This window comes from Callospermophilus lateralis, chromosome 13 (assembly GCF_048772815.1).
Source record: "Callospermophilus lateralis isolate mCalLat2 chromosome 13, mCalLat2.hap1, whole genome shotgun sequence".
NCBI classification, from domain to species: Eukaryota; Metazoa; Chordata; class Mammalia; order Rodentia; family Sciuridae; genus Callospermophilus; species Callospermophilus lateralis.
In genome coordinates, this window is record NC_135317.1 from 10954468 (window position 1) to 10964547 (window position 10080).

At 52.0% G+C, this 10080-nt stretch overlaps 1 pseudogene; it reads left to right on the forward strand.

Moving 5' to 3' along the window:
• The first annotated feature begins 344 nt into the window (after positions 1-344).
• LOC143379694 (meiosis-specific protein MEI4 pseudogene) lies at positions 345-1508 on the forward strand (annotated as a pseudogene).
• Positions 1509-10080: the final 8572 nt, after the last annotated feature.

Consider the following 10080-nt stretch of genomic DNA (forward strand, 5'->3'; position numbering starts at 1 on the left):
AAGTAGTGAGTCAGAGATAGCAGGAAGAACCTCATGAAAGCCCAGAGCTCTACCTGGAGGAGTGTGTCAGGCCAGCAGTCACCAGCCCAGGGTGCTGACTGGAGGAGATCCAGCTAGTGAATCAGCCATCACCAGGCAGCATCAGAGGGTCAACGGTACCGGGCAGCCAGGGAGAGACAGGTCTTCAACCTTTGACCCCAGGAAGGGGTCAGCCTGCCCAGCCAGATGATTAAAACATGACTAATGGTTTTCTTTAAAGGAGAAAGTTTTTTTATATTGACCAGGAAGTTGCATCTGCGCTGGATCCCCGGAAACATCAGCCCACACTAGGGACAAAAGCCAGGATGGATATTCGAGCGTGGTATTTGAAAACTTCAAAACTGGTTCTGGCGTTGGCAATTATCCGATCAAAACCAGCAGACAAAAGCAGCAGAGAATACTCAGAGCACCTTGCAGCACTGGTGTGTCTAAGCAGGAATCGAAATGGAGGTCAAAAGTTGAAGCCTTGGAAGCCAAAGTTCTATAGTTACGTCAAAAACGTCTTCTGAGTAGGATTTGTTCAGGATCAATTAAGAGTGGGAACTTATCTTCCCAGTTGCCAGCTCAGGAACATGGAAATTCTGAAAGTACATTAACTCAGATGGAAGATTCTGGGTGTGATTTATTGAGTGAACAGAGAACTGAGTCTTTGGAGCTATCCCCACATTTTGTTGACAGCTGCACACCCCCACTTTTTCCACTACTACCTCTTGTGAAAAGACCTTGTGCTGCCCCAGAAAATCCTTTGTTTTCTCACATGCAGTTCTTACAGCATCTGCTTTAACTAAAGAACTTGACAGAATCAGGTAGTTTGAAAACAGATTTAACCCACTTTGAAAAAGACTTTTCCACAGTCTCTGATTCTGTTTGTCAGTTGCTGGATGGCCTGATTGCTTTTTATCGTAACTCCAAACTTCCCTTTTCAAGCTTTTGGACAGAAGCTGTTGGTACTTTAGCTAAACTGACTAGTTATTACAACTTATCTAATTATATTCTTTAAAAGTGTTACAAGGAATTGGAAGAATTTGAGAAAACACAACTACAGGTTATTTTAGGGAACAACCATATCAACTGGTTTCAGGTACAGCATTATATCTCTCGGAGTCTGGTAACCCTAGGAAGTTGCAGCTTGTTGAGAAAATCTATTATTTACTTCTGTCAGAAGTAAACAGCTTTGCTGATGATCTGGAATCCATCAGTGAGGTACAAACCAGTTACGATGTGACATACTATGAAAATATTTTCTCCTTATTCTGGGTTCTGGAGCAGCTTCTTCAAATGGAAACCAAAGACCACACTGCCAAATAAGGCATGATGACCTGGAAGTCAAGAGATTTCTTCAGAACCATGCTGAAACTATCTTCCAGATCTCTGATGCATTTCCTCTGTTTACTTTTTATTTATGGAGACTGGGCATCCTCTTGAACTCAGCAGAGATAGAAATTGTTGAAAATAACTCAATTCCTTAGTGATTTACAAATACCAGAAGATCTTGTGCATAAATATTTTCAGGAATATTTTAAATGAATGTTTTTAAATTGATCTCTAAATGTAATTATTAATTCAACTTAAAGGTTAGTCTTCAATTGTGGATAAATAAATTAAGAGTCGTCTTTCTATATTAAAATCAGTCTGTTTCAGTTGAGACTGCTTGCCTCATTCCCATGTAATTGTATCTTATGTCACTCAATATAGTCTAGCTCTATTCTCTAAAATGGAATAAATAAATAAATAAAGGAGAAAGTTTTAGTTATGGGTATTCATCCTACCATGTGGCATGGATTTCTGAGTTTCTATTGTATGTGTGTGTGTGTGTATAAAATAACATTTTGGGGCTGGGGATGTGGCTCAAGCGGTAGCGAGCTCACCTGGCATGCGTGCGGCCCAGGTTCGATCCTCAGCACCACATACAAACAAAGATGTTGTGTCTGCCGAAAACTAAAAAATAAATATTAAAAAAAAATTTCTCTCTCTCTCTCTCTCTCATAAAAAATAAAAAATAAAAATAAAAAATAAAATAAAATAACATTTGGCTGTTAAAAAAATAAAATAAAATAAGGCTCCAAAGGCTCCAGTCTTTCCATGTTGACTTGGCAGCCGTCATCCGAAGGAGTGCGTGCTCAGCTTCATAGCATCCACGGAGCCCAGCTCCAGCCTGTGGCTCTAGGGAAGGTTCCACGGCACCCCTGCCAGAGCCTGCACACAGCGCCTGTCTGGGGCAGCGCCCTTCTTCCATAAACCTGCATTTTGTCTGTCCAGGATGTGCTCCACAGTGAGCCGCATCCCAGCCACACAGGTCCAACAGGCTTAGCCGGTAGGCAGTGCACAGGCAGAAGGCAGGTGCGCTGGCCAATGGGCCCTGGTTCCTTAGTTCCAGGTGAGGGTCCCACAGTAAGGGGCTTCCAGGACCAGGCGTGTTTGGGTTCATGACAAGACCGTTCCCAAAGGCACCTTGGATTCTCCTACACTCCCTCCTCTTGCTCTCCCTTTCCCTCCCTCTTCTCCCTAGCATTTCACATTTGCTCACTTCCCTCACATCTCCCAGGTACTCAGCCAGGCCCACTTCCCAGGCCTGGCCTGGCTGGGGAGCTCCATCTTTCTCTGCAGGTCCTGGACATGGCTGCTGCCTTCTGAGTCTGCTGCCTCATGGGTGGACTCAGGCTTGCTACAGAAGTCTATTTCTCGTTTTGTTGAGGGATCTCCCTGCATCCTGTTGAGCTTGGAGGATTAGAGTGGGGAGTTCGAGAAGGCAAAAGACGTGGGCTTGTATGATCTTTTGATTGACTTCAGGCAACATCGCAGAATAGGGTGGGACTTGTCCTGCCATGAAAGTGCTCATGACACCAAAATAAGGCCCAAAGTCCCAGGAGACAAGAATGTCAGAACTGCATCGTGTCCCTTGCCTAATGGCCTGTCCACCACTACCATCCACCAGATCCAGCCAGAACCCAGCTGAGATTTATAGTCAGAGCTCCTTGGAAGCAGGAGAGTTCTGGACAGTTGTGTGAATACTGAATTAGTGCACACCTAACACAGGCTTGCAGGGGACCAGGGAGAATCCTGTGAGTAGCTGGTCAGCATTTTACCAGCTAGTCACTCCCTGTGAGTCTGCTTCTGCTTAAGACACCTTATTCACTGTGCACTGGTCCTTAGCCCAGGTTGCCCAGCACTGGGATGGGTGCAAGAGGGCTCCCAGCTTTCACTTGGGGCCACTTTACAAACAACGTCACCAACAAAAGCGCAGACATAAAAAAAAAAAATGGCATTAGCTGGACAGAGGAAGGGCATGGGAGCTGACAAGAGGGTGGCCACAAGAGGTGGCCTGTTCCCCTGCAGGGGGATGGGTGCCAGGACTGCTGCTTCTTTTCATCTACACTTTCTCCACGGCCATGCAGGCCCAAGATCCAACTGCTGCATGATGGACAGCTGAGCACAACCCCCTGCACTTCCTCGGGCTGTTTTTCCTGGTGGGGAGATTGGAGAAGAGGATTGTGGACAAGATAGGACCCCTGACAGGGGTGGAAATTTTGTCCAAAGGGCCTGAAGCTTCGATGGAACCTCCACTTTCCTGGGAGTGTGTTTCCTGGGACACTCTGAGAGAAATCCCGGGATATCCCGAGGAGCCACACTAATTGGGTCACACGCACACTGTTGCTCCTTTTGACTGGCCCCATCTGTGGGCAGGACCATCACTGTGTCTTTAGTCTGCTCAGGCTACTGTGACGAAGACAGCAACCATCGACTCCTAGTGCGCAGTCTGGCCCCGTGGGGCATCTGTGGCTCCCTTTGAGGCTGTGTGCAGCCCAGAGGAAAGCATTCAGATGGGTGGAGAGAGCCAGGGGCCCCCGTCCTCAAGGCTGTAGATCATCACATGCAGGACCCAGGTTTCCCTCACCACCTGGGGGTCATTCTCAAAATGGTGTTTTTTTTTCTCCTGTAGGAGTGATATCACATCTGCCAGAGAAACTCCAGCACTGGTTTTCAGAGGAGAAACCTGCTCCCTGCAGTTCACAGGACCCTGGCCTCAGGCCTCAGGGGAGGCCAGGCTGCCTCTCCTTCCAGGGAGGGTGTGAGCCACGTGACCAGACCTCCCCTCTCACATCCAGCAGCAGCCCTCAGCTTGGCTGGCTGGAGGAGCTGCTGTCACAGAGAAGTGACCCCGTCTCGCCCAGAGGACTCTTGGAGAACTGACGCTATGGCCTCCATGTCGGCACTGGAACCTTGGAACATGGGCTGCGGCGGCAGTAGCCCAGCTCCACATGGCTTTTCTCTGCTCCTCCTGGCCATGTTTTTTGATCTGGGCCACTTCTGATAGGGACGAGGACGTGCCTCTCTGTGCTCCCGCAAGCACAGCTCTTCACCACTCGGCTGGAGCCAATGCAAAAGTGAGACAACTAGAGCCAGGACTGGACTCCAGCCTGCAGGGAGGGGGCTGCTCCTGAGAAGCATTCTCATCTCTCACTACTTCTCCTTCCACAGCACTCCCCTCTGGGTCTCCAGGTCTGCCAGCGTCACGCACAGATGTGAGGGGCCACCAAGGTGGTGGGGCTGCTCCCATTGTGGCCTGGCTGAGGCTGTGGAGCTGGTATGTGGAGCAGAGACTTCACCACGGCCTGCCTCCTCCTCCCAGCTGCCCTCAGATTCAGAGATCCTAAAGAATGGGAGTGTAGACACTGGAAACTGCAGAAGGTGGCTCTGTCCTGCCTCCTCCTCCATCTAGCTCAGTGCAGCTGTGGCCTTGAGAGGACAATGCATCTGCTTCAGGGCCTCCTCAGGGCTTATGTCAATGTGAACTCAGCAAGTAGAGATCCCCACCCTCCTAGGAGCTGAAGGCTGAGGTTCTAGGTGGAGGCAGCAGCAGAGGCCAGGAGGCACTGTGAGCAGCAGTGCCCCCCAGCAGTCACCTGCTGCCTCCTCTTCCAGCTCAGGATCCAAGCTTCGAGGCCGTAGCCCACGATGCCCTATTTCTCCTCCCCTCCTCTGCTTCTTGCCATCTGTCCTCCCATCCCCACCGTGGTCCATGCTCCTGCCTGGGTCCCCACCCCATTGCCTCTGCTTCAGGGGACTGGGCCTGTTGCACAGGTTGCTCTCCAGGGGACCTTCCTGTTCTTGGCCTGTCCTGGGGTGGGGGCAAGGGCTTGCCATGTCAGTCTCCTACGACTGGCACTCCCCTGGTTCAGCACCTCTCCCTTTGCCTAGGGAGGCGGGTCTCGGGGGCTCTAAGGGTCCTGGGCACAACGTCTGAGTGCCCTACACCAGCCCCACTATTGGCAGAGGGTCACCCAGGAAGAGGCTTGTAGGCTGTCAAAGCACCAAGTGACCAGGGATCATCACCGTCCTCTGCGTCTTGCTGTGCGTTTTCCTGGAAGGCCCGGCCAGAAGCGCCCCCTGAGACCTTGCAGACAGTGCCTTGACGGCCCCCATCCTTGCTCTCTGCTCGGCTCCTTTCCTTGGTGTTTTCTTGGCCAGCACCTCTCTTGCTCCCTGATGACTGCCTTTCAGCAAGTCTCAGGGTCTATGACTCAGCCAGGGAGGTCTACCTTCTTTGCTGTGATTCTAAATCCTACCACGACACAAACATACTGTGTCTCAGATTGGATGAAGATGTCACACCTCAGGTCTGGGTCAGAGGTGTGCAGTGGGGACATAATTAGAGGCAATTCCATTCTGTGTCCCTAGGTTTGACATCGAGAGCCTTGAGGACCCTGGCAGACTGCTGTCCATCAACCGAGAGCAGATAACCACACCCAGTGTGCCTTTCACATGTAAACCACTCAGACCAGAGCCCACCCCCTGCTTGATCATGGGCTCTCATATGCTGGTCCCCTGCCCTCATCATCCAGGTCCACTGCAGTGAACATCTGGGGACAGCTCATGCCCAGAGCCCTAAGGCCACCCACACAGGACAATGTGCTGCTCCTGCATGCTCTGCCTCACCATCCCTCCCAGGAAACCACAGCCCAGCCCTATGCCTCCTGACCCCTGTGGCCCTGAAGGAAAGGCCAGCCTCCTGCCTCCAGGGACTTCTGCAAATCATAGACAGACATCTCCATGTCTGTGGGCCTCCTGTCCCTGACTTCACAAACTGCACCGTGAGCTGCAGGGCCTTGTCATCCTCCAAGCCCACTTCTCAGCTTTCCTCCAGTGCTAAAAGTAGCCATCTAGGCCCAGCCAGGCAAGTGGAGGCTGTGAGCATTGGTCAGCATAGCTTGGGGAGCAGGCCCCAGAACTGTGTGATGTCACTGGCATGCTTGGAAGCCCAGGCTAGCATTGGGGTTCTGAGATGAGGGGGAAGCCAAGGAGGTAAGAAGGCTGAAGTCTGACACCAGGACTCTGGGGTCACTCAGCACAACCAGGTCACCCAGGAGCAGGCAGGAGTGGGGCTGGGGAGGGTCTAGAGATGGCGACTGAGAGTCAGATGGGGAGGGAGGAACAGTGACAGGAAGAGCTTTGGGTAGCAGCAAGGACCCTAGAGAGAGGCCAAGAGCAGCAGCAGCACCTCAAAGGAGAAGGGACTGCAGACGGGGGAGCCCAGGGGTCCTGGGCACAGCATCAGCACACACCAGCCAGGGCATGTGTGTGGAGGAGGCCAGATGGCATGGGCACCTGGAGGCTGGGCAGCCCTGGCCTCCTGACCTGGGCTCTGGGCCACAAGCAGTGATACATCTTCCTCTGAGGCTCAGGCTGTGGGAGCTCAGGCAGGCACAGCCCACGTGGGGACAGGTTAGGTGGCAAGTTCTGAGGATCAGGGGGCTGAATCAGAGCCCGGGGTTCTCTGACAACTAGAAACTGAGTCTCCATCTCTCACAGAGCCTAAGGGACTCCCTTCTTCTGTCTACACCAGGGTTGCCCCACTGGACAGATGCTCCATCATGGCCTCAATGGCCCTGTTTGGGAGGCCAGGCTCCCTCTGATCCAGTGCTGGGCCAGGGTGGGTCAGTGCACAGTGCACTGGTCTTCAGGGGACAGTGGAGACATCAGCCAGTGTGGGCAGGAGGTGGGGAAGTCAGGGCCTCATGGCTGCTGGAGGGTGAGATGGGGCGGCTGTGGGAACAGGGTGCCCAGGAGACTTGCAGTTCTCAATGGCCAGGAGACCTACAGTTCCTCTCCTGGGTGTGAAGCAGAAGAGAGCAGAGGGGACCCACAGAGGCACACACACCCCTGGTGGCAGCAGCAGCCCCACAAGCAACACAACTGTCCATTGGTAAAGTCTGGATAAGCAAAGTGGGACTCGTACACACAGTGGGACCTCATTCATCCTTAGGAGGGAAACTCAGAAACACGCCATAGCTCTGGAAACCGACTGGGGCAGGAAGAAGACCAAGCACTGTACTTCTATGTGACACCTGGGCAATGTAGACACAGGTGGCATCTGCAATGGGTGCTGACCAGGCAGAGGGGAGCACTCCAGTGTGGCAGACACAAAGGTTCTGGAGGGGACAGCGGGCAGCACAGAGTGTGGAAGTGCTTGGTGCCCCACAACTGCAAGCTTGAAAGTGGCTAAATGGTACATGACGTGTTATTTCTACCATCAAGACAAAAGGAGAAAGGAAGGAGGAGCTCAATAAAACTTACTCATCTTCAGACTAAGACACACAAAAAGCAAGTTGGAGAGCATCACATGAACGAATGACCACCTTTCAACTCCGTCACATAACAAAGATACTGATGATGTCGAAGTCCCACCCAGCTGTCCTGTAGTGGGCACCTCACTGACGTCTCAGGGCATCCAAGGTTTCAAGGATGCAGTCTTGCTACCTAAGGAAAAATACTGAAACTTCTTTTTATTTGTGTGTCATTATTTAAAAGCATTAATTAAGTGCGTATGTTAATCTGTTGCTAGGTTAATTTACCTGTTTATTCTTAGGAGGAGGAGGAGGAGTACAGCATATTAGGAAGTTTGGAAAATAGAAAAAGAAATTTCTCAACCCTACTACCCTACCAAACTATGACAAGTTGGGAGAAGATTGACATATTTAGGACAGAAAATCCAGGGGTTTTCAAGCATTTTTAATTTGGTGTTTAAATGCCTGAGACAGTGGCACATGGAGTGGGTGTTCCAACCCATGCCGTCCGGGGTCTCCCATTGGATTAGTGCTGTTATTCTGTTATTTTATTATTGGACAAACTGCTTTTGTTAACTGAATGCTGGGCTGCAGTGAACTCTTATGATCTTTGTTACTTCTGTCCTTTCTCATCTCAGGCCCCGTGTTCCTCTCCCTGACCACAATGGCCACCGAAGGTCAGAACCCAGTGTCCAGAGTAAGAGCCTCAGGGGATGACCATAGCTGCCCTGCAGGACTCCTGCCCTTGCATCCTGGTTCTGGAGCCTCCCTGGTTAGGGGCACCTTTAGCTCACTCGCAGGCATCTGGAAACAAGCCCAGGGCCCAAAGACACCCTGCCCTGGGTGGAGCGACACAGGGTTCCTGCACACCAGGCCCCTGCATGTGTTCCTCGGGTAGCAGAGTCCTGAGCACCAAGCTTGCCTTCAGCATGCAGGAGCTTCGGGGGAGTGGAGGATGCTGAGCTTGTGGTTTGACCGTGTTGCCCAGGCGTGCTTCCTGGGAAGGGTCCAAGTTCACCCTTCACCCTACCTCTGCCCCCCCCGCCCCGCCCCTCTTTCACTGTTTATATTGTCCATCTGGGAGTCTGAGCACTTACAGGTATACTAAGCAGGAAGTGTGGGGATCCTCAGTGTGAGCCCCTCTCCCAACTCAGTTGGGCCAGAAACTTCAGAATGTGACCCCCAGACCCAGCAGCAGCACACAAGGCATCTGGGGAGCTGGGGTCTCACAAGGCCTGATCCACAGACCATTTCAGCTGAAATTATGGTGCTGTGCATGCTCAAGAGTCACACTCAGACTCCTTCATGTGCAGTGGTGCTGGGCTCCAGCCCCGGGCCTTGGGCTTACCAGGTAAGCACTTGCCCCAGCTTCTAGGAAGGTTCACAGTGTGCCAGGGCCTTTGATGCGGTCCTGGATTGCACATGTCTAACAGACCCCTCCCTGGTTTGGGCAGATGACATTTGACACACCCAGGCCTGACGAGGGCAGCAGGTGGAATGGGGGCCCTCCAGGATCTGGGTGGGACACCTCACCATCTGGTCACTAGAGATCTGCCTCTTACTTTGTGATGCCTTCTGGATACTTTGCTCAGAAAAGATCACTCCATGTTTGATCTGGTGATGGCCCACCAGAGATCTGACCAGTCAGATGCTGGCTTGGAAGTTTCCCATTTCTTCCTGGTTTGACTTAGTGAGAGTCATTGAACAAATACCTATTTTGTGCTACTCTGTGCTCTGACAGATGACGGGGACAGTGGGAGAGAGTATGCTACACGGAGGGTGCCACACCAGTGCCTGTCCTACAGAAAGCAGGAGGAAGCCAGCACTGGGCCCTCACTGTCAGGGCACCCTCGTGTGTCCTGAGGAAGGTGGGCAAGGTGGCAGAGGGAATGCCAGACAGAGTGGCCAGAGGATACAAAGGCACATGCAATACAAGATCAGGGTCCATGAAGGACAGGCAACAATGTGAGCAAGGGGGCTGGGAAAACAGATGAGGCAGGAGCAAGGAAAGTCTCCTTTCCAGGCGAAAGGCTTTTCAGACTTGCTGTGGCTTTACAGACACAACCGCAAACAGGCGGCTTCGGGATTCGGTGATGAAGTGCTGGTGCTCTGTGAGGAGCAAAGCTTGCCAACTTGGCAGAAGACAGGCCAAATCTTCTAGGCTTCTCCCTGTCGGGCTCTCCTAAGCTCTGGCCATGAGAAGCAAGAGAGGAAGGAAATTAGGATATCTGGGTGAGAAAGAAGATAAATGCTCCTGCCGGGATGGGAATGGAACTGGAGGAGTGACCTGCCAGGGGGTGAAGGGGGCAGGAATAGTGAATGTCAGTCAGTCATCAGCAAACAAAGGCACCCACGAACCCTGGGGACGTGGGTCTCAACTGGAAGGTGACCTATGGCCCAGTTCAGTGCAGAGTTGCCTGTAAGGGGTGGCAGGGAGAGATGGCCATTCCAGGGAAGCCACAGAAGTGACTCCCAG